The sequence below is a fragment of the Anomaloglossus baeobatrachus genome, chromosome 6, assembly GCF_048569485.1.
Source record: "Anomaloglossus baeobatrachus isolate aAnoBae1 chromosome 6, aAnoBae1.hap1, whole genome shotgun sequence".
Classification (NCBI taxonomy): Eukaryota; Metazoa; Chordata; class Amphibia; order Anura; family Aromobatidae; genus Anomaloglossus; species Anomaloglossus baeobatrachus.
Genome location: NC_134358.1, coordinates 192,962,052 through 192,982,699, shown reverse-complemented (window position 1 = coordinate 192,982,699; position 20,648 = coordinate 192,962,052). Strand labels below are relative to the sequence as shown.

Here is a 20,648-nt window from a genome sequence, read left to right as displayed (position 1 = left end):
ACCGAACCTCGGATCTGCTCATCTCTTCTCCTGACGCATTCTGTAGGCTCAGTGCACATCCAGGTTGCCAACCATCTGCAAATTCCAGGACAGTCCTCTTTGCCATGTCCGTAAAAAAAAAAAAGATCTTTTTTAAGGCTGCAGAAACTTCTGCAGATCATTTTGTCTATAATTCTGATCATTTTCCAGTTTACAATGAATGCAGCTGATGCCTCCATGTCAGAATTATGTAGACATGAATAACTTATAATTTAGTGTATACATAAAAATATTCTATCTGTATTTTTTTCCATAAGCTGTCCTGATAAATACAGTCAGGTTGGCCACCTTGGTGCACTAACATAGCGTGCACTAAAGGGTGCTTTACACGCTGCGATATCGCTAACGATTTATCGTCGGGGTCATGGTGTTTGTGACGCACATCCGGCGTCGTTAGCGGCATCGCAGCGTGTAACATGTACGAGCGACCTTAAACGATCGCAAAAGAGACAAAAATCGTTGGTTTTGGAGAGGTCGTCCAAACACCAAAAATCGTTGTCTCGTAGTAGCGAGGTTGTTCGTCGGTCCTGCGGCACCACACATCGCTGTGTGTGACACCCCAGGAGCGATGAACATCTCCTTACCTCCGTCCACTGGCAATGAGGAAGGAAGGAGGTGGGCGGGATATTCCGCCCACTCATCTCCGCCCCTCCTCTGCTATTGGGTGGCCGCTTACTGACGCCGCAGTGACGTCGCTATTACGTCGAATGCACCTCCCCCTTGAGGGAGGGATTGTTCCGCGGTCACAGCGACGTCGCTGACCAGGTATGTGCATGTGATGTTGCCGTAGTGATAATGTTCGCTATGGCAGTGATCACCAAATGTCCCATGAGCTATCGAGCAATGGCTAGCGATGTCGCAGCGTGTAAAGTACCCCTTAGCCTAAGATGTCACAATGAGGACACCTTGACTCACAGACACCATTATTTATATACATTGGGCTTAGTTGTATAGTAATAATATTAGCTTCTATTTGTTTGCTCCAATGACAGTGGTGCCTATGTGTAATGTGACAATGCTATGGCACCACATGCAGCTGATTCTCCTCCATGGCAGTAACCTGCCTTCTCCATGTGTAAGGATCTGCACTAGGATCCAGGGGCCATCAGGCAGTAAGTGAGCTGTCTGCCGAGCTCCGCCCACAGCCCATCACATCCAGGCTCTCACCCTTGCTGCACTCCAGAATCATCTCTTTCCCTGTTCTCGGCTGTGGGCTGTTATTGCTGTGTCCCTGGTGAATGCTGATCGCCTGCGCTGACGTCTCATGGCCGGAGCCTGCTGCTCAGGGATGGCAGGAGCATCTTAGCTGTGCTGGGGAGGAATGCACAGTCTGCTGCAGCAGTCACCAGAAAGCTGCTCCTCCTCACTGGAATCTGCTGACTTCCTCTCCACACTTTTCACTATTCTTCCTCTTCTTGCATTGCTCGCATCTGTCACACATTCATTACCAGGCAGCACAGACCCGGGCTGAAGTTTCCTATCCAGGAGAGGATGCACAGTGTTCTATTACATCGCATTATTGCCCCATTTCCATCCCATCACCAGCACTGACACAAGCGATCCTCCCGAGCCTGCCCTGCCTGCTGTGGTGAGTATGGGCTTCATCTACTCTAGGGTGAAGAATTGTGTAAGATTGTGGATCACAAATAATTATGGTGTAGAGATGTGCTCGTCCTTTCTATATAATGTTTGCTGAAAGTTTACACTGAGTAATAGAATACATTAATCAATGAAATGGCTACAGAGTATACAGAATGTTTCCAAAATAAGCCGGCGTCTGAAGGGTATGGGCACACCAGGGGTGTTGGTTGCAGAATACTCTGATGATATACTCTGATGATATACTCTGATGATATACTCTGATGATATACTCTGATGGTCCTGTTCTTTTGAAGGTTGCAAAAATCTAGATGTTTGTCACTAAAATAATCCCTATCAGAGGAAGGGAAATAATTACTAAAATAATCCCTAATATTTAATTACTAAAATAATCCCTATCAGACGAAGATAACTAATTGTTAGTTGCAAATCTTAATACATCTGCAGATTGTGAGCACAGCCTGAAATGTGTCATACATGGTGCCCTGACGTGTCACCGATAGGTATTTTTAGGGTTAAACTCCTTCCAGTTCTGTCTACAGCACAGCACAATGATATGTCACATGTAGGGGACACATCTGGTGGTCCTGACTTCTCTGTGTGGTGGGTACGTAGTGACTACACCATGGCAGCCACAGTTTGGAATATATTGAATATGGGTAGGAAACCAGGGAAGGTGGGACATGGATGGATGGAAGGAAATGTACCGTATACAGACTGAGCTGCCAAGGGTCCACCAGTTACGCTGACTCTGGGGGCCACTGTTCGACCACTTTCATCTGTACTTCTATGGAATAATGCACTGGGTTGTTCGTTGAGTGAATGATGAGATGATGACTTTTTCTGTACATGGTGAGCAGTGTAATGGGGCAAAATACTGCTCATATTGGGTGGGTGAGTGGATGAATTATTCCATGTAAATGGATGCAATATACTGGGCATAACCACACAAAATGGTCTTTTAAGACCTTGAACTACTCAAAGTGAGTGATAACAACTAGCCAAAGCACACAAGTGGTGTATGTTGACTAGATTTTATCAGCTGGGGGAAGCCTGGATAGCCTAGGTGTGAGAGGGAGGGTAGATGGTGTTGAATGGCCCTGCTACCCATCCGGGGTCATAGATTCAACGTTATGTACATCAGCATCACACAGATACAGTTGGACACCATGGTGGAGAATGTATACGTTAGTCACCTGCTCTGCCTTGTTGAGGCATGCTGGGTTGGAGGGCATCATTCTGGGTGACTACCATGAAAGGAGTATTGTAGTGGGTGCAGACACACTGAGGGGCATCAGTAAGGGTAGTGGGGCAAGTAGGAGCAATTATTCGGCTGTAAAGGGACACAATTCAGACCTTAGTTATTGGGCCCCTTGATTTCTATGTATGCCACTGAAAATAACCTTTTACCTGACATCTTGATCCCCAAAAATATCCTACTACCACTGAATTGAGTAGAAAATAGCAATAGATTTAACAAATAAGTGACAAAAGGGTCAATAGCTACTTAGATACGTGGCCAAATGCAGTTAATCACTGTACAGTACACCAAGACAACACAACTCAAGATCAAATATAGAGACAAGAGCAACACCACACAAAAATGTATAAGTGATTGGTGCGAGCCGCGCAAAAAGGCCAATACATGAGAAATAAATGAAGCATTCTGTTTTTTGTTTTTTTTCAATTACACAGTTCATTATAGAAAATTACAGTCAAATCAATAAGAAAATAAAGTGTTCCTAGTCCCCCAATACAAGCGCATCACCATGCGAACCGCTACGTTTATGCCGGCACTAGTGTTGGATATGGAGACAAAGCTTCCCGAAAACAGAAAGACTACAGACTGAAAGATACTCGAATGACCAAGAATGTATTGGTACAAGGCAACGTCCCACTCAAAATGGGGAATGATGGTTATGGCAGGGAGAGCAACATTCGCCGTATATATGGCCATCACCAGATAAAAATCCGGATGGGTGATGATAAATGGAGGGTATATCTCACACCATCAACACAATGTAATGACTATGAAAATAACACCAGAAAATGGAGCATACACTCTTACATATATACCATGGTTATCTATTACATTTATTACTTAACCCCTTCAGGTCCGCACAATTTTCGTTTTTCATTTTTTCCTCCCTTTCTTACAAGACCCATAATTTTTGTATTTTTCTGTCTAAAACTAACCAAGCATTATGATTCCTCAGGTTGGTGCGGGGTCGTAGATACCAAACATGTATAGTTTTACCTTTATCTAAGTTGTGAGAAAGAAAATCCAATCCCCCCGCTAGGTGCACGTCGGCTGATCAGATCAGATCAGTCAACATGTGTGGGGAATAATGCAGGTTCACCGCACAAGCCCGCATAAGGCTATGTGTCCACGGTAGAATGTACCTGCGGATTTTTCTGCATGAAAATCCGCGACTTTCGCGGCAAATCCGCACCTTATTTTTGCCGCGGATTTGCCGCGGATTTACCGCGAATTTGCCGCGGATTTTGATGCAGATTTTTTTTTTTCCCCATTCTATACCCAAAATCCGCACCAAAATCCGCAACAATAATTGACATGCTGCAGATTTTTTCGGATCAAAATCTGCGGCAAATCCGCCACGGAAAAATCCGCAGCATGGACACAGCATTTCCAAAATGCCATTGAAATGGCTTGGAAGTGCCGCTGCTGCAGATTTTCGGAAAATCCGCAGTAAATCCGCGGCAAATCCGCAGCAAAATCCGCGGTAAATCCGCAGCGTGGGCACATAGCCTTAAAGCGACATACATGATCAAGGACGTATAGGTACATCTTTGGTCGTGAAGGGGTGAAAAAGCAAATCTAGGAGGCTAAAAATCCCGACAGTGAACATGGTGGTAAGTATGTGCACCCCTCAGAAAAACAATATTGAAGAACCTTATTTGCTACTTTCTAAAAGTTACTGGTTCAAAATTTTTCAGTTTGGCTCCTGTATTATTAAACTGATTCTGTCTCCTCAAGAATCCTGTGTCAACTAACGACACAGGTCGCTGATCATTACAAAACGATCAGGACCATTTTTTGCTCGTTGGTCTCCCGCTGTGCAGCACACATCGGCGTGTTTGACGTCGGGAGACCAACAATCTGAATGTGCAGGGAGCCGGTGTCAAGCAACCTGTAAGTGGTGGTACGCTGGTAACCATGGTACACATCGGGTAACTATGCAAAGCACTTTGCTTAGTTACCCAATGTGTACGATGGTTACCTACATACGCCGGTTACAGGCTGCCAGACGCCGGCTCCCTGCACACGTAGCCAGGGTACATCGGGTAACTATGCAAAGCACTTTGCATAATTACCCAATGTATACCCTGGCTACCAAGCACAGCATCGTTACACAGGTCGGTGGTGGCTGGTCTCTGATCGCTGTGGAGATCTGCCTAATTGACAGGTCACCAGCCACCATGTAGCAATGCTCCAGCGATCCCTGCCAGGTCGGATTGCTGGTGGGATCGCTGGAACGTCGCTATGTGTGACGGGACCCTAATTCTCTTCCATGTATATATTAGAGCACAGGTGTGGAGAAGATGGAGAAATAAATTTCTCCTTCTTCTCCATTGACAGTGTTGGTGTATATTAGACTGTCCATTGTTTTGCATATAACTATTGAATGGGTGCGCACTGTACTTTACATGCTGCCAATCGTAGTATGCATTGATTTTTTTTCTCTTGCTGAATCGGCACTTAGTATAACACTGGTCCGAGGGCTAATCGACAAAACATTAGCATACGTCCGTGTTATACGCTCCTGTGAACCCACAGTGTTCCTCTTACTCCGTCACATTAGAGCTTTCTCTCCAGACAGCCCCCACTCCAGCCAACTAAGCACTGTCAATTTACAGGGAAAGAGGCTGGACATTGTCATGAAAGGGAATCTGTCACCAGGTTTTTGCTTCTCCATCTGAGAGCAGCATAATGTAGAGACAGAGCCCCTGATTACAGCGATGTGTCACTTACTCAGCTGTTTACTGTTATTTTGATAAAATCAATGTTTTCTCTGCTGCAGATCTAGCAGTTATACAGAGCTCATGAATATGCTGGACTACCTGGTAGCACGCCAAGTAGTCCTCTAATGATAATCTACTGCTGATTAAACAGTGATTTTATCAAAACTACACTAAGTAGCTCTGTAAGTGACACATCGTTGGAATCAGGATCTCTGCCCCTACGTAATGCTGCTCTCAGATTAGGTGTCAAAAACCTGGTGACAGATTCCCTTTAAGGGAAAAAAACAGTGAGCACTTGTGGCGATGTGGAGATTGCGCACTGCTGATCTCCAGCTGCATATGAGATGAACTGCTTTTAATGCACATTAATGGCCATGTTTATTACACCCAAGGTATAATATTATAAGGGATAATTCCCCTATGTGACCATGTGGTTAGTTTAAATTGTGTATCCGAGGGGCCAGATTCCATCTAATATACTTGAGTCTACCGTCCATACTTACATCCGGTAATCTGTCTCGGCGAGATCAGTAATGTCGCCCTTGTGTTTAGAATTCTTTAGTTACAAGATGTATAAACAAGAATTATACAGATGTAAACACTCCGCTGGCTCATTCACTTCAGCAATTTTGGCATGGATAAACATTATATCAGTGTCATTTGTGATAATACATCATTAGAAATATGAATACATTGTTTAGTAAATTTCCCCTGTTTATGGTAAGAATATTATCCTTTGTAGTCCAACCAATATATCAATTGTCACAAAAAAATGACTTTTGGATTGAACCTCCGAAGCTTAGACTCGGTAGACGTGGAGCTCTGATTAAGCTGTATTTTTGTGTCTTTTCATCTCGCCGTGTCCTTCATTCAGTAATGACTGATGGCTGTCAGTGTGTACAGGAATATACATTAGCAGCTTTCAATCATGTGTCTGGAGGAGTGGGGGGAAACAGATGGGAGTGGGGAGATACGCCAGGGCCAGGAATAAAAACTTGTGACTGTATCCGCAGCACATTTTCTACTATACTAATATCTAAGTTCAACCCTTTCTTCTGTTGGGTCTAATAGATCGTCTGCTCCATTATTATAGTAAGTAGCGCTTTATTAGGATGCCATACATTCATGACGTACGCTCTTTTAGTCCTTGCTATCATTTTCTAACCAATGTCCATTGGAGGAAACTCTGGGAATAAAGGGACATTTATGAGCTGGTATTGTACTCCAAATTAGCAACTGATAACCCGAAATACAAAGATTTACTAACATTTATCTAATTTTTATAACATTTGGTGAATTTGGATCTCAGGGTTAAAGTCTGATTAGTTTACTGTCATAAAGATAAAAAGTTTCACTGTTCCCTCCCTACACCAAATTGCAATTCTATATAGTAGTTCTTGTAGTGCAAACATTTCAGTGTCAAGGTCCTAAGTCATATGAAAAGGCTTGTTGAAATTCCACTTGTGACTTTTAGGATTGCTACTGCCAATAGGTGGCGCTAGAGTTTGTCTCCTTTCCTGGAGAGACAATTTAAATAATTCCCAGAGGGGCATTGCAGCTATAAGTCCCCTTACCACTGACAGCCAGAATGGTTTGTCAGGTCTCCGTAAGGAGAATAGTCTTCCCCCGTGATCCCCCCGGGCTCTTACAATAAGCATTTCCTTAATGCAGTATGTAAGAGCTCACTGGTGGTGGCCGCAGCATATAGTGGAAAATCCTGGTGACAGGTTCCCTTTCAATATCATAGTTGGGAAAAGTGTGAACTGCTTAGTTAGTTGTATTCAGAATTAGTCACATTTATGCTTCTGATAAATACTATTCAGAATGCAGCTGCCATCATGTAAAATGATTCTGATTGGCCCCATATAAAGTTTACTTGTCTAGTAGGATTTTCCTGACATTTTCTTAGTTGCATTTTGCAGCAAGAGTCCTGATTTGTAAATAGTTTAAAGGGTCGTCTTTGTTGAAAGTTATCAGTCAGGAGAAATGAGCAAAGAACTTATAAGGGATTAAATATATCATGAAACACTCTGTCAGCATGAAGCAGCTTACCACCTTCATGACTTAGGACGTACATGTATGTCTTAAATCATGATGGGGTGATCACCGCCGGCTGCTGCATTGAGCCGCTGGTGATCCCTGCACATGTCTGCTGATTTGAACAGCAGACATGTGCAGCTAGTAGGCGCCGGTGGATCCGCAATCCACCCGTGCCTGTTAACCCCTTGGATCACACTGTCAAAATCTGACAGCGCGATTTAAAATGTTGGGGCAGGGAACACCTTTCCCCACCGCAATCGGATGTCATATGACATGATCACAGGGCGTCAATGGTTACCATGGTAGCAAAAAATTCATGTGATGACTCCTGTCACTATGATGACGTAGTTCCTGTTAGAGCTGTGCAGCTCTGATCAACAGAAATGAACAAGCGATCAGACTGCTGATCCTTATAGTCCCCTAGGGAGACTAGTAAAATTAAAAAAATATAAAAAAAATAATAAAACCTAAAAGTTCAAATCATCCCCCATTCCCACCATTGATAATGAAACAATAAAAAAAAATATACACAAATTTGGTGTCGCTCAAAAATGCCTGATCTATCAAAATATAAAATCAATTAAACTGATCAGTAAATGGCGTAGCATCAACAAAATCCAAGAGCTAGCATTACATTTTTTGTCGTTGCAAATTTGGCACAAAATGCAATAATAGGCGATAAAAACATAGTGTCTGCTCAAACTTGGTACCATTAAAAATGTCAGCTCAAGACACAAAAAATAAGCCATCACTGAGCTCCATATCCCAAAAAATGAGAACGCTACGAATCGTGGTAAATGGCACAAAAAGTGCGCCACTTTTTTGGACAAACTTCTGAATTTTTTGTAACCCCTTAGATAAAATAAATGTAGTGCGCCTGAAGCCATCAGGGAGCTACAAGGTTCTGCATCCTCACCAGGATACAGGGCCTACCCCTCTAGGGACATGGAAGACCAGTGCCGGTCCCACACAAGCACTCCAGGTAATCCCAGTTTTCCCCAACAATCCCCCATACAGGGAGGCTAGGGTCGGACCAATGGATGGTCGCTTAGAGGTGGAGCCAGTCCAGTCCACTAGTTGATTGAGTGGGAGGGGCGGACTGAGGACAGAGAGTCAGATAGTCTGAGAGGGTCGAGGAGTGAAGGTGGACAGGAGGAGACGGACTGACACGGGGTGACAGTAACCTGGTGCTAAGGAGGGTAGTTGCTGGTGGAGTACGGTGGAGTACTCCCGGAACTATGCACCGACGAGGTACAGGACCCTAGGACAGGAAGAAGCTCCAAGTCGGCCTGTTAACACCTGCACAGCGAGGCGACCATCAAGGACCTCGCTGACCCTAAGAATCCAAGACTCAGAAGCAAAGAGAGAGCTGGGGACAGGACCAGAGACTCCAACCCCATAGGGTTCACGTTACCGTCAGGCAGACAGCAGTAGAAAGAAACTCCACCGGATGGGGACCCCCAGTTGCTCTACGCCATGGGGACCCATCATCCAGAGACAGGTGCAGTGGAAGAAGACACCAGATTACGAAACTGGCACTGGGACTAAGGGAACCTGTAGGTGACACCAACCGGCTTCGGGTAACCAGTTACCACCAGCAACAGTGAGTAAAAACCCAGTTGCACTGAACTCTTGTGTGGACTACCTTCTTCCGACACCTGTCACATCACCTACCCTCTTGGACCCGGCCCTGCTTGCGGAGGGCCTACCATCCAGGCTGCCATTAACACCAGCCCCAGTAGTGGACATTGTGCAGCGGTGGCTCCATCCACATAGCCGTAACACTGCAAATGGCGTTACGTGTGAACATTATCCTAATCCTTTGTAAATATATCTCCTTTACAAAAAGGGCCCAGGGCACGGAACCGGGCAACGGCCACAAAAGTAACATTTCCCAGATATACACCCCCCGGGACCGAGTACCCCATAACCCTGGGCGCGACATAAACCTATACATGTTTGGTATCTACAAACTCATACCAACATTAAGGCATCATAACGATACATCAGTTTTACCATATAGTGAACACGGTGTATAAAATACCCCAAAACAATTGTGCTATCGCACTTTTTTTTGCAATTTTTTCGCACTTGGAATTTTTTTGCCATTTTCCAGTACATTATATGGTAAAACTCATGGTTGCATTTAAAACTACAACTTGTTCCACAAAAACCAAGTCCTCATATGGCAATATTGACGGAAAAATAAAAAAGTTACAGCTCTTGTAAGAAGGGGAGTAAACAACAAAAACGGAAATTCGCCCGGTCATGAAGGGGTTAAATTTGACACAATAATAAAATTACTTGGAACTGGACATCCCTCATCAATTGATGAAATACAAGAAGAAAATTCATCCAAGAGGTGGTAAGAGACCAAGAGCAACATTAACGGAGCTGGAGGAAGTACTATCAAGTACTGGGAGTGAACTGCATGTGAGAGTGATCTTCCCATATACCTGGCCTGTGGGGTAGGGTGTCAAGACAGGAACCTTTTCTTACAATGATTAATACCTAAGCCTAGCTATGTATTGCCAAACACCTTATCAAGTCTTAAAAACGTCTGGTCTGATGAGACGAAGGTTGAAATTTTCATCCATAATTCCAAAAGGTATATTACTAACAGCACTCTGCATCATCAAAAGAACACCATACCCCAGTGTGGTGAAGAATAGTGGAGGCAGCATTAGGCTTTTTCGAATGGTTTTTGACAGCTGGAACTGGAGCATTACTGAAAGTGGAGGGAATTATGAACCGTTCCAAATATCACTCTAAAAAGCTGAAGAGGACTTTCACCTTTTCAGCACAACAGCAACCTTAAGCATATCTCTAAATCTACAAATAAAAGGCTTTGCTAGGAGAAGATCAAAGTTATTGAATGGCCGAGCCAAAACCCAGACCTGAATCCAATTGAAAATCTGTGGGTTGCCCTGAAGAAAGCTGTACACAGGAGATGCCCGTCATAGATTTAGAGAGCTACTGCAAGGAACAGTGGGCAAAGATTGCGAATTCTAGATGTGCCATGCTGATAGACCCCTACCCAAAAAGACTGAATGCTGTCAAATATTCAAAGGAAACTTCAACACAGTATTATTTTAAGGGTGTGCATATTTATGCAACCACTTTATTTTAGTTCTTAATTTTTATTTTTCCATTCAAAAAGATTTTCAGTTTATTTTTCAATTCAATTGTAGAAATATACAGAAAAGGTGGATGAGGATATGAAATAATTTTTCTTGGTTTGATTTTTTTTTACATGACAAAAAAACTGTCATTTTAACAAGGGTGTGTAGACTTTTATACTTATGATGGATAGATAGGTAGATGATAGATAGAGAGATAGATAGATAGATAGATAGATACCCTCATTTTTCACTTATCAATTTTGGGGTGTGTGATGGTGGGATATGGGGGAGGTGTATCTTGCTGTACAGATTCCTATTTTAAGCTTGGTTCACTGTCCATTATCTGTACTGCTTCTGTGTACATTGTATTGTTTGTAAGTACTCACCCCCTATAGTGCAAGGTTATAGCCTCTTGAGGCACTTCCGTCCCTGGGTGTGGAGGGAGGTGGGCCTAGAGTCCACCTACTGTGGACTCTCTGCTTACCTGGGAGATTTGTCAGTCTGTTTGAGAACTTGCAGGAAGAAGGATTGATCGTCTGGGAGAAGCTGGGACTTCTCAGAGAGACAGGGACATTTATGCCACTACTGGATAATTTTACCCTCTGTTTTGTGGATTATGTTATGGACCATTTGATTTGCTTGGAATAAATGCTCTTTGGATTGTACAAACATCTCTCGCTCTGTTGATTGTATGATATCTGAATAGGACCCCGTCACAAGGTGCATTTATATTTCCTTTACTACTGCAAGGACATTGAATAAGAGTCCTAGGATTTGAGACTCAATTTAGTATCTGAGTGCTGCTTCAGCTCCACTTTTGCTAGATTGATTTTTTTACAGATAGCTAATGGTGGTGTTTATCCCAGAGAACATACCATAGATGCCATGGCAAGCTGTAATAGATATATCATGGGTACGTCAATGAGCACCTGGAGGGACATGCCCCCTGGTGATGAGTGTTTAATGCCGCTATCAAAGATTGACAGCAGCATTTAGTAAATTAGGGGTATGTGCACACGATCAGGAACCGCTGCATCCTGGATGCGGTGTATCCTGAACTATGGGGCTGTAAGTCTCCTCCACAGGAGAAAATAGGAGACTGCAGATGCCTGTGCCCACAATCAGCACCGACTGCATCCTGGACTCGGTGGATCCTGACCTGCGGGGCCGCAAGTCTCCTCTGCAAGAGACTGCAGCGGCCCGTGCCCATGATCAGGGTTCAGGACACTGTGGTCTTTCACTTGTGTTCTCCCTACGGAGGAATTGACATGCTTGTGACTCAGAAAGCCGCACCGCAAGTCAGTTTTCGATGCACAGTGGGCACGAGATTTCTATAAATCTTATCCACTGAGCTTGTACTTTACAACGCAGCGTTTTGGACGCAGTGAAACCACTCTACATCCAAAACGCTGCAAACACTGATCGTGGGCATGCAGCCTAATAGCCACAGGCAAAGCTCCGCTTTCTCTGTGGCTGTTAAAGGCACATGATGTCTGAATAAATTTGCCATCATCTGCTGGGAAACGTTAGGGCTCAGCATGTGAATCAAAGGCAGGGACACGACATATGATGTAACAGTATGTCATATGTCGTAAGGTGGCTTACTTTACATTGCCTAGGCTAGTAAAAAAATAAAAATGTATACTTTCTTTACTTTTATATACTTTAGCGTCTTTCTTTTTTAAATCAGGTTCATTTTTATTTAACAGCAAAGTTATACAACTCATATAAAACATTTTCCCATAAAAAACTTTAGCAGCTTTCTACTCTGGATAAACATGTTGAGGTTCTTCCTTATATGCCCAAAAAGCAAACGTTTTATGAATATCCTTTTCTTATCAGACTGTTTTTTTAAATAGGGAGTGGATAATGCTGAAAGATGCATTACTGGCTTGATAAAATTGTAAATCTTTTTTTTTCACAATGGTCTGTTATGTGGACAGTATCTTCTGACCTTGACTACTGTGTTGCAAGTCACAGAGGCTTACACATATGGTAACCAGCTTATGACTATGCTACGCTGAACTGATATTTGATGCATAAGCGAAGAGCACTGGATTTATGGGTTGGAATGTGAGTGCTTATCTCCTTTTGATACACATTTTGAATTTATGTGATTTATGCAATCTCACTTTTTTGTACTGTAATTACTACCTTTTGGATTATACCTCTAATACAAAAATGTATTAGAAATATACATTAGTGGCTTTCAATCACTGCTGGTGGTCGGGAGTAGGAAGACCAGAAATAGGTGGAGAGAAGCTCCAGGTGAAGAATATGGACTCACTATTCTGAGTGCTCTGCATATTTTCTGGGCTACTCAATAATGAGTTCAATATTTTTTTATGGTTTGGTCTAATAACTAGTAATAATATTCAATTATTAATGCAGAATAAATTGACAGATCTTATTTTACAATGGTTTCACAGGTCCAATAGATTACTCATTTGATGGAAAAAATGCTGTCATTTTCAATATAATTTTCTTTAAAGAGAACCTGTCAGCAGGGCTTACTATCACAAACCAAACACATCTGTCAGGTCGCTGAATGTCAGAATCCATCCATACCTTAGTTTTTGTAATCCTTCTTTGAGCTCCAATTAATGAGTCCCAAGTGCAGGAGGCTTGAAGCTGCACGTTGAGCTGTCAGTCCTTTTTCGAATTTTCCCTGCCCATCGCCATCCCTTCTTGCTGAACAGGTAACTCTTGTGTAATGCTTGTCTCTACCTTACTGGGTTGAATGAACTGAAGGGTAGTCAGGAGAGCTGGGTTCTGGTAATAAGATAATTATAAGGGATAAACAGAGACGTAGTCAGGGCACAATCCGAGGGTCACAATACCAGGAGAGCATGTAGTAGTAAAAGGGAGTGAGCAAAGATGTAGTCAGATAACGGTCCGGGGTCCAAGACAGGAATGTACGACAGAAATAGGGAGCGGTCAGAAGGAAGTCCAATAACAGTCCGGGATCAGAATACCAAGATCAGAATACTAGCAGACACACAAACTATGGCAACGCAGAAGAGCTAGAGAATACAACTGGCAGAGCTCTGGAGGGCATGCTCAGTAAAGAAGCCTTAGCAATTACCCAGAGGAGGGAACTGCTGAGTAACCAGCACATCGCAGAACCAACCTGGACTCCAGTATAGTGACCAAGCTAATAGTTCATTATCAAGGATGGCACCGCAGAGCATCTCAAAGGTCAAGATGCTCTGCACAAAGGAATAGACCCACTACAAGAGCTGCAGAGCATCTCCAAAGGCACTGAGCCACTGTGGTGGCACGGTGGCTCAGCGGTTTGCACTGCAGCCTTGCAGCGCGGGAGTCCTGGGTTCAAATCCCACCAAGGACAACATCTGCAACGAGTTTGTATGTTCTCCCCATATTTGCATGGGTTTCTTCTGGGTACTCCGGTTTCCTCCCACACTCCAAAGATATACAAATAGGGAATTTAGATTGTGAGCCCCTATGGGGACAGTGTCCCTAATGTATGTGAAGTGCTGCAGAATATGTTAGCGCTATATAAAAATAAAGATTTATTTATTATTTATTAAGATGCTCTGCACAAGGAATTGACACACTCTCAGATCTGTAAGTGCCACAGAGCATCTCACCATCTGTAATATGCTCTTCATAAAGAATCATGACATCTTGTGTTTGTGACCTGCCTAACCGATGGAAATCTCACACTGGCATCATCACTCCTGGAAGTGGTGCATGTGTAGCAAAGTCCTGATGATGCAGCAAGATCAGGACTATGTATGTGGGCATGCGTCCCCCCTTTGGGAAGATGATCATCATAGTAAATTAAATTGTGTAGGGGAGACAGTCACTTAGATAAGTCACTCGTCAATTGGTGCAAAGGATAATGGCTGATGGGGAAAGTGGGAAAAAAGGACTGAAAACTGTAAGGGTAGCGCCAAGTCCCTTGCATTTGTGGCTGATTAGAATAAAAATTGAATAAACATTTATTTAGGAACACAGTGGATTACAAAAGCAAAAGTATGGATTGATACTAGATTTCAGTGACCTAACATAGATGTGTTTGGTTTGTTGTAGTAAATGTATGGACAGGTTTCCTTTAATAATGATCAACATTTTTCAGTTTTGGGGATTGTCATTTTAAATATTAGCATTTATCTTTTATGAAATGAATGACTATAGACATCAGTTACCTGGCCTGGCTAGTATGGTACCCCAATATGTCAGTATGTGTTACCACGCCTGTACAGCTCAGCTGATTGTTCCGTAGATAGAAGGAGATAAAAGGCTGTGAATATTCCTTGTATCTAGAACCCATTAAAGACAGAAAGATTTCCTAACACTTAGTGGCATTAGTTTAAAAAGGATCTCTGATTACAAAGCAATTAGTTTACACTACTTTTGATCTAGAAATTTTACTGGACTTATTATTGTTTGCCTATTGCAATAAAGCCAAATAGATACATTGTTTCTGCTCTACAGCATAGTACAATTAATTATAGTTGTATTTAGCTGAATAACACCTCCATAATGTTTTACTGCAGAAGTAATGGCTTCAGGGGTATACAGTATGGAGATATCCCTGAAGACACAGCTCTATAAAAGTAATATAATAATAGATTCTGTATACAATGGGGAGTCAAAACTCATTTTCACCCACACTGTGGCCTAAAGGGGGCTTTACACGCTACGATATCGCTAATGCTGAGTCGTTGGGGTCACGGAATTTGTGACGCACATCCGGCCGCATTAGCGATGTTGTTGCGTGTGACACCGATGAGCGATTTTGCATCGTCGCAAAAACGTGCAAAATCGCTCATCGGTGACATGGGGGTCCATTCTCAAAAATCGTTGCAGTAACGAGGTTGTTCCTCGTTCCTGCGGCAGCACACATCGCTCCGTGTGACACCGCAGGAACAAGGAACCTCTCCTTACCTGCCTCCCGGCCGCTATGCGGAAGGCAGGAGGTGGGCGGGATGTTACATCCCGCTCATCTCCGCCCCTCCGCTTCTATTGGGCGGCCGCTCAGTGACGTCGCTGTGACGCCGCACGGACCGCCCCCTTAGAAAGGAGGCGGTTCGCCGGTCACAGCGACGTCGCCGGGAAGGTAAGTATGTGTGACGGGTCTGGGCGATGTTGTGCGGCACGGGCAGCGATTTGCCTGTGTCGCACAACAGATGGGGGCGGGTACCCACACTAGCGATATCGGGACCGATATCGCAGTGTGTAAAGCGGCCTTTACTTAGATCAGACAGCTTTATCCTAAGAGTAAGTATTCACCATTAAAACATCGGCTTATGAGGTCTGAAAAGCAAACACAGATCTTTATGAATTTTGAGAAACCCCAGGTCATAAAAAGGAACATTCAAAATTAAATGCAAATCAATTTTTTGGGAAGATTTGGCTGGGTCAACAAATTCGAAAACCAGGTGATCCACTCATTATTACTAGTGTTGATGTCATGTCAACCATGTCACCGCCCTGACCTGTCACTAAACTCCGTGCTCATTCACAGAGGGTAATGGCACAGGACTTTGACACTTAAGGCCCCTTTACACACTGAGACTTTCTAGCGATCCCACCAGCGATCCTAACCTGGCCGGGATCGCTACAAAGTCTCTGGTGATTCGCTAGTGAGCTGTCAAACAGGCAAACCTGGAAAACGCAACAGCGATACGGACCTGCAGAACGACCTAGCTAGTCATTGGGGACGTTGCTCAGTGCTGCCGAATTCAGTGATTGGTTAGAGCGGTCACCCATGCTGTTGATGTGATGACCCTTTTATTAAATTGCTCATTTCTAATGTTAAGTTGCAATATTTTGTATAAGTGTTTTATACCATCTGGGAATGGATTTTTAATATAAGTACACCATGTCTTTTAGATCTATTTAATTGAATGAAGTTTGTATTGTGATATCTGGGACAGATTCTTTTTACTAGTCACATGATTAACCTGAGATTGCTTTAAAGGGGTTGTCTGGTCTAAAATAATGTCTTCAGTCACTTTACATGACTACAAACTTATGAATTATCCTAGCACACACTGTTTGATGCAAGGATTCAGCGGATTCTGATCATGACTGCAATTGAGCGATATTTATGTTCCTGGCCAGAACCAAACTAATTGGCGTGGCTTTGCTCAATAGAGAAGTGTATGAAGTGGGCACATCTGGCTAGTGGGCATGGCCTTTCCAATACATTTATATTGAGTGTGGCACACCCACTAGTCGGGTTCTGGCTGAGAACATGCATATTACACAATTGCGGTCAGCTGACCATTGTTCCTGGCTCAGAAACCTGCGAATCCTCGCAGCGCACTATTCTTAAGTCTGCAGTCTCATAGAGTGAAAGCAGACTTGTCATTTTAGACCAGACAAACCCTTTGAAGGGAACTTGTCACCAGAATTTTACTGCAGCCAGCCCCAGTCAGCTCTTTTATACAGCATTTTAGAATACTGTATATAAGTGACTTTTATTATACTCACCTAAGGTGCAGTCGGGTCCAATGGGTATCACTGGTCTCGGTTCGGAACCTCATCTCTTCTGTCCATTGCTGTTCTCCTTCTTAGCTCTGTGTGGATGATACATCCTACGTCATTCACACAGAGGTCTCTATGGCGCTCCTGTGCAAGCTCACTTTTATCTGCCCTGCTGAGTATTGTAGTGCGCATGCACGGGCGGTCTTTGGCCTTTCCTCGCACCTGCGCATTACAGTACACAGGTGCCATAGAGGTCTCTGTGTGGATGATGTAGGACACATCATACACATGGAGCTGGGAAGGAGGATGGACAATGGATGGAAGAGAGGAGGTACCAGACTCAAGAACAGTGATGCCCTATGGACCAGACTGCATCCTAGGTGAGTATAGTAAAGGTCTTTTTTACATTCTACAGGCTGTGCTCTTATATACAGCATTTTAGAATCTGTATCTGTCCAGATTCTGGTGCCCATACAAGTCTATGGGGACCATAATCTGGCTATTAAAATGGTGGTAGAAGGGATAGGGGAATAGGAGCAGGTGCGTTATACTTACCAAGGCTTCGGGTCACCTGTAACTGCTTTGAGTGCTGCCCATTCACATTCCAGGGATGCTCATTACCTTCATTGCATATGCACTGCTTTTGCTGTCCACCGGCATCTCTGATTGGTTGCAGTCAGATGCTCTCCAACCCTGAGTGACAGCATGTCACCTGACTGCTTCCAAATCACAGACACTATGTGCGTCTATCATGGTATAAAAATAATAGTAAATAAAATTTACATGAGTGATGTCACCTCTGATCTTAGCTCAGTCTCTGCCTGCAATTACAGCGTGCAGACATAATAATAAAAAATGGTGCATGCGGTTACTCTTATTTTGATACACAGCCAATATAAGCACACGGCTGGGGGCTGTAGCTGTGGGCTTTATCTGTACTGGAAATCATAACATAGGGGAACCCTACACCAATTTTTTTATTTATTTATTTTTACTGTACGATATAGACCCGCAGGCCAGGTCTGTAATTGAAAGTGTCAGACACGCTGTCACTCAACGTGGGGGCACGTCTGACTACAAGCAATCACAGATGATGATGGACGGGGAAGGTAGTGAATATGCATGAGCCTAATGAGCGGCCACAGAAGAAAAATGAGAGGCCCTGGGAACAGTTACAGCTACACCAGAGGCTTGTTAAATATAGCGCCGCTTGCTTTTTTTTTCTTTATGTTTCCTTCATTTTTTTGTATTACCTGAGTGCCGGAGTCACATCATTATCCGAAATTCACGTACCCGGGCCCAGCACTCAGATACGTTTGAAATTGCACGGATCCGGACTTTGTACGGGTCTGCACATCACTAGTTGTGGCAGTATCCATATCTTTTCTGACTGGGGTTTCAGGTATATGAGAAAACAGCCATTCGTACCAATACCATGTTAAGACACAAATGCACACCAAGATGTAGCACGCCCCCATGATAAAGATGGGGGACAACACAGGTAAAAAATACTAATGAAACAACCACTTACTAACACACCATACATCCGTGGGGTGGTTGCCCGGTATTCTAAATTCTCACATGTCTGTATAGGGTGCCATTCACACCATTATTTGAGATGCACCACTGTCTGGATAACAACCTATTACCAATGTCCCTCTTTGGTAGCAATATTTCCTGAGTAGACAAATACAGTTAGGTCCAGAAATATTTGGACAGTGACACAAGTTTTGTTATTTTAGCTGTTTACAAAAACATGTTCAGAAATACAATTATATATATATTATGGGCTGAAAGTGCACACTCCCAGCTGCAATATGAGAGTTTTCACATCCAAATCGGAGAAAGGGTTTAGGAATCATAGCTCTGTAATGCATAGCCTCCTCTTTTTCAAGGGACCAAAAGTAATTGGACAAGGGACTCTAAGGGCTGCAATTAACTCTGAAGGTGTTTCCCTCGTTAACCTGTAATCAATGAAGTAGTTAAAAGGTCTGGGGTTGATTACAGGTGTGTGGTTTTGCATTTGGAAGCTGTTGCTGTGACCAGACAACATGCGGTCTAAGGAACTCTCAATTGAGGTGAAGCAGAACATCCTGAGGCTGAAAAAAAAGAAAAAATCCATCATAGAGATAGTAGACATGCTTGGAGTAGCAAAATCAACAGTCGGGTACATTCTGAGAAAAAAGGAATTGACTGGTGAGCTTGGGAACTCAAAAAGGCCTGGGCGTCCACGGATGACAACAGTGGTGGATGATTGCCGCATACTTTCTTTGGTGAAGAAGAACCCGTTCACAACATCAACTGAAGTCCAGAACACTCTCAGTGAAGTAGGTGTATCTGTCTCTAAGTCAACAGTAAAGAGAAGACTCCATGAAAGTAAATACAAAAGGTTCACATCTAGATGCAAACCATTCATCAATTCCAAAAATAGACAGGCCAGAGTTAAATTTACTGAAAAACACCTCATGAAGCCAGCTCAGTCCTGGAAAAGTATTCTATGGACAGATGAGACAAAGATCAACCTGTACCAGAATGATGGGAAGAAAAAAGTTTGGAGAAGAAAGGGAACGGCACATGATCCAAGGCACACCACATCCTCTGTAAAACATGGTGGAGGCAACGTGATGGCATGGGCATGCATGGCTTTCAGTGGCACTGGGTCACTTGTGTTTATTGATGACATAACAGCAGACAAGAGGAGCCGGATGAATTCTGAAGTGTACCAGGATATACTTTCAGCCCATATTCAGCCAAATGCCGCAAAGTTGATCGGACAGCGCTTCATAGTACAGATGGACAATGACCCCAAGCATACAGTCAAAGCTACCCAGGAGTTCATGAGTGCAAAAAAGTGGAACATTCTGCAATGGCCAAGTCAATCACCAGATCTTAACCCAATTGAGCATGCATTTCACTTGCTCAAATCCAGACTTAAGACGGAAAGACCCACAAACAAGCAAGACCTGAAGGCTGCGGCTGTAAAGGCCTGGCAAAGCATTAAGAAGGAGGAAACCCAGCGTTTGGTGATGTCCATGGGTTCCAGACTTAAGGCAGTGATTGCCTCCAAAGGATTCGCAACAAAATATTGAAAATAAAAATATTTTGTTTGGGTTTGGTTTATTTGTCCAATTACTTTTGACCTCCTAAAATGTGGAGTGTTTGTAAAGAAATGTGTACAATTCCTACAATTTCTATCAGATATTTTTGTTCAAACCTTCAAATTAAACGTTACAATCTGCACTTGAATTCTGTTGTAGAGGTTTCATTTCAAATCCAATGTGGTGGCATGCAGAGCCCAACTCGCGAAAATTGTGTCACTGTCCAAATATTTCTGGCCCTAACTGTATGTTGTGCCACTTTCCTCCTTGCTCACATAGGAAACATGTTTTATGAGAATCCATTTCT

At 43.3% G+C, this 20,648-nt stretch overlaps 1 protein-coding gene across 1 annotated transcript in view; it reads left to right on the top strand.

Annotated features, from left to right (window-relative positions):
• The first annotated feature begins 1,168 nt into the window (after positions 1–1,168).
• DSEL (dermatan sulfate epimerase like) overlaps positions 1,169–20,648 on the top strand; it is a 36,085-nt gene continuing 16,605 nt past the window's right edge. The window contains exon 1 of the mRNA XM_075314606.1: positions 1,169–1,627. The gene's annotated coding sequence lies outside the window, so the exon portion shown is untranslated. The remainder of the gene's footprint in view (positions 1,628–20,648) is intronic.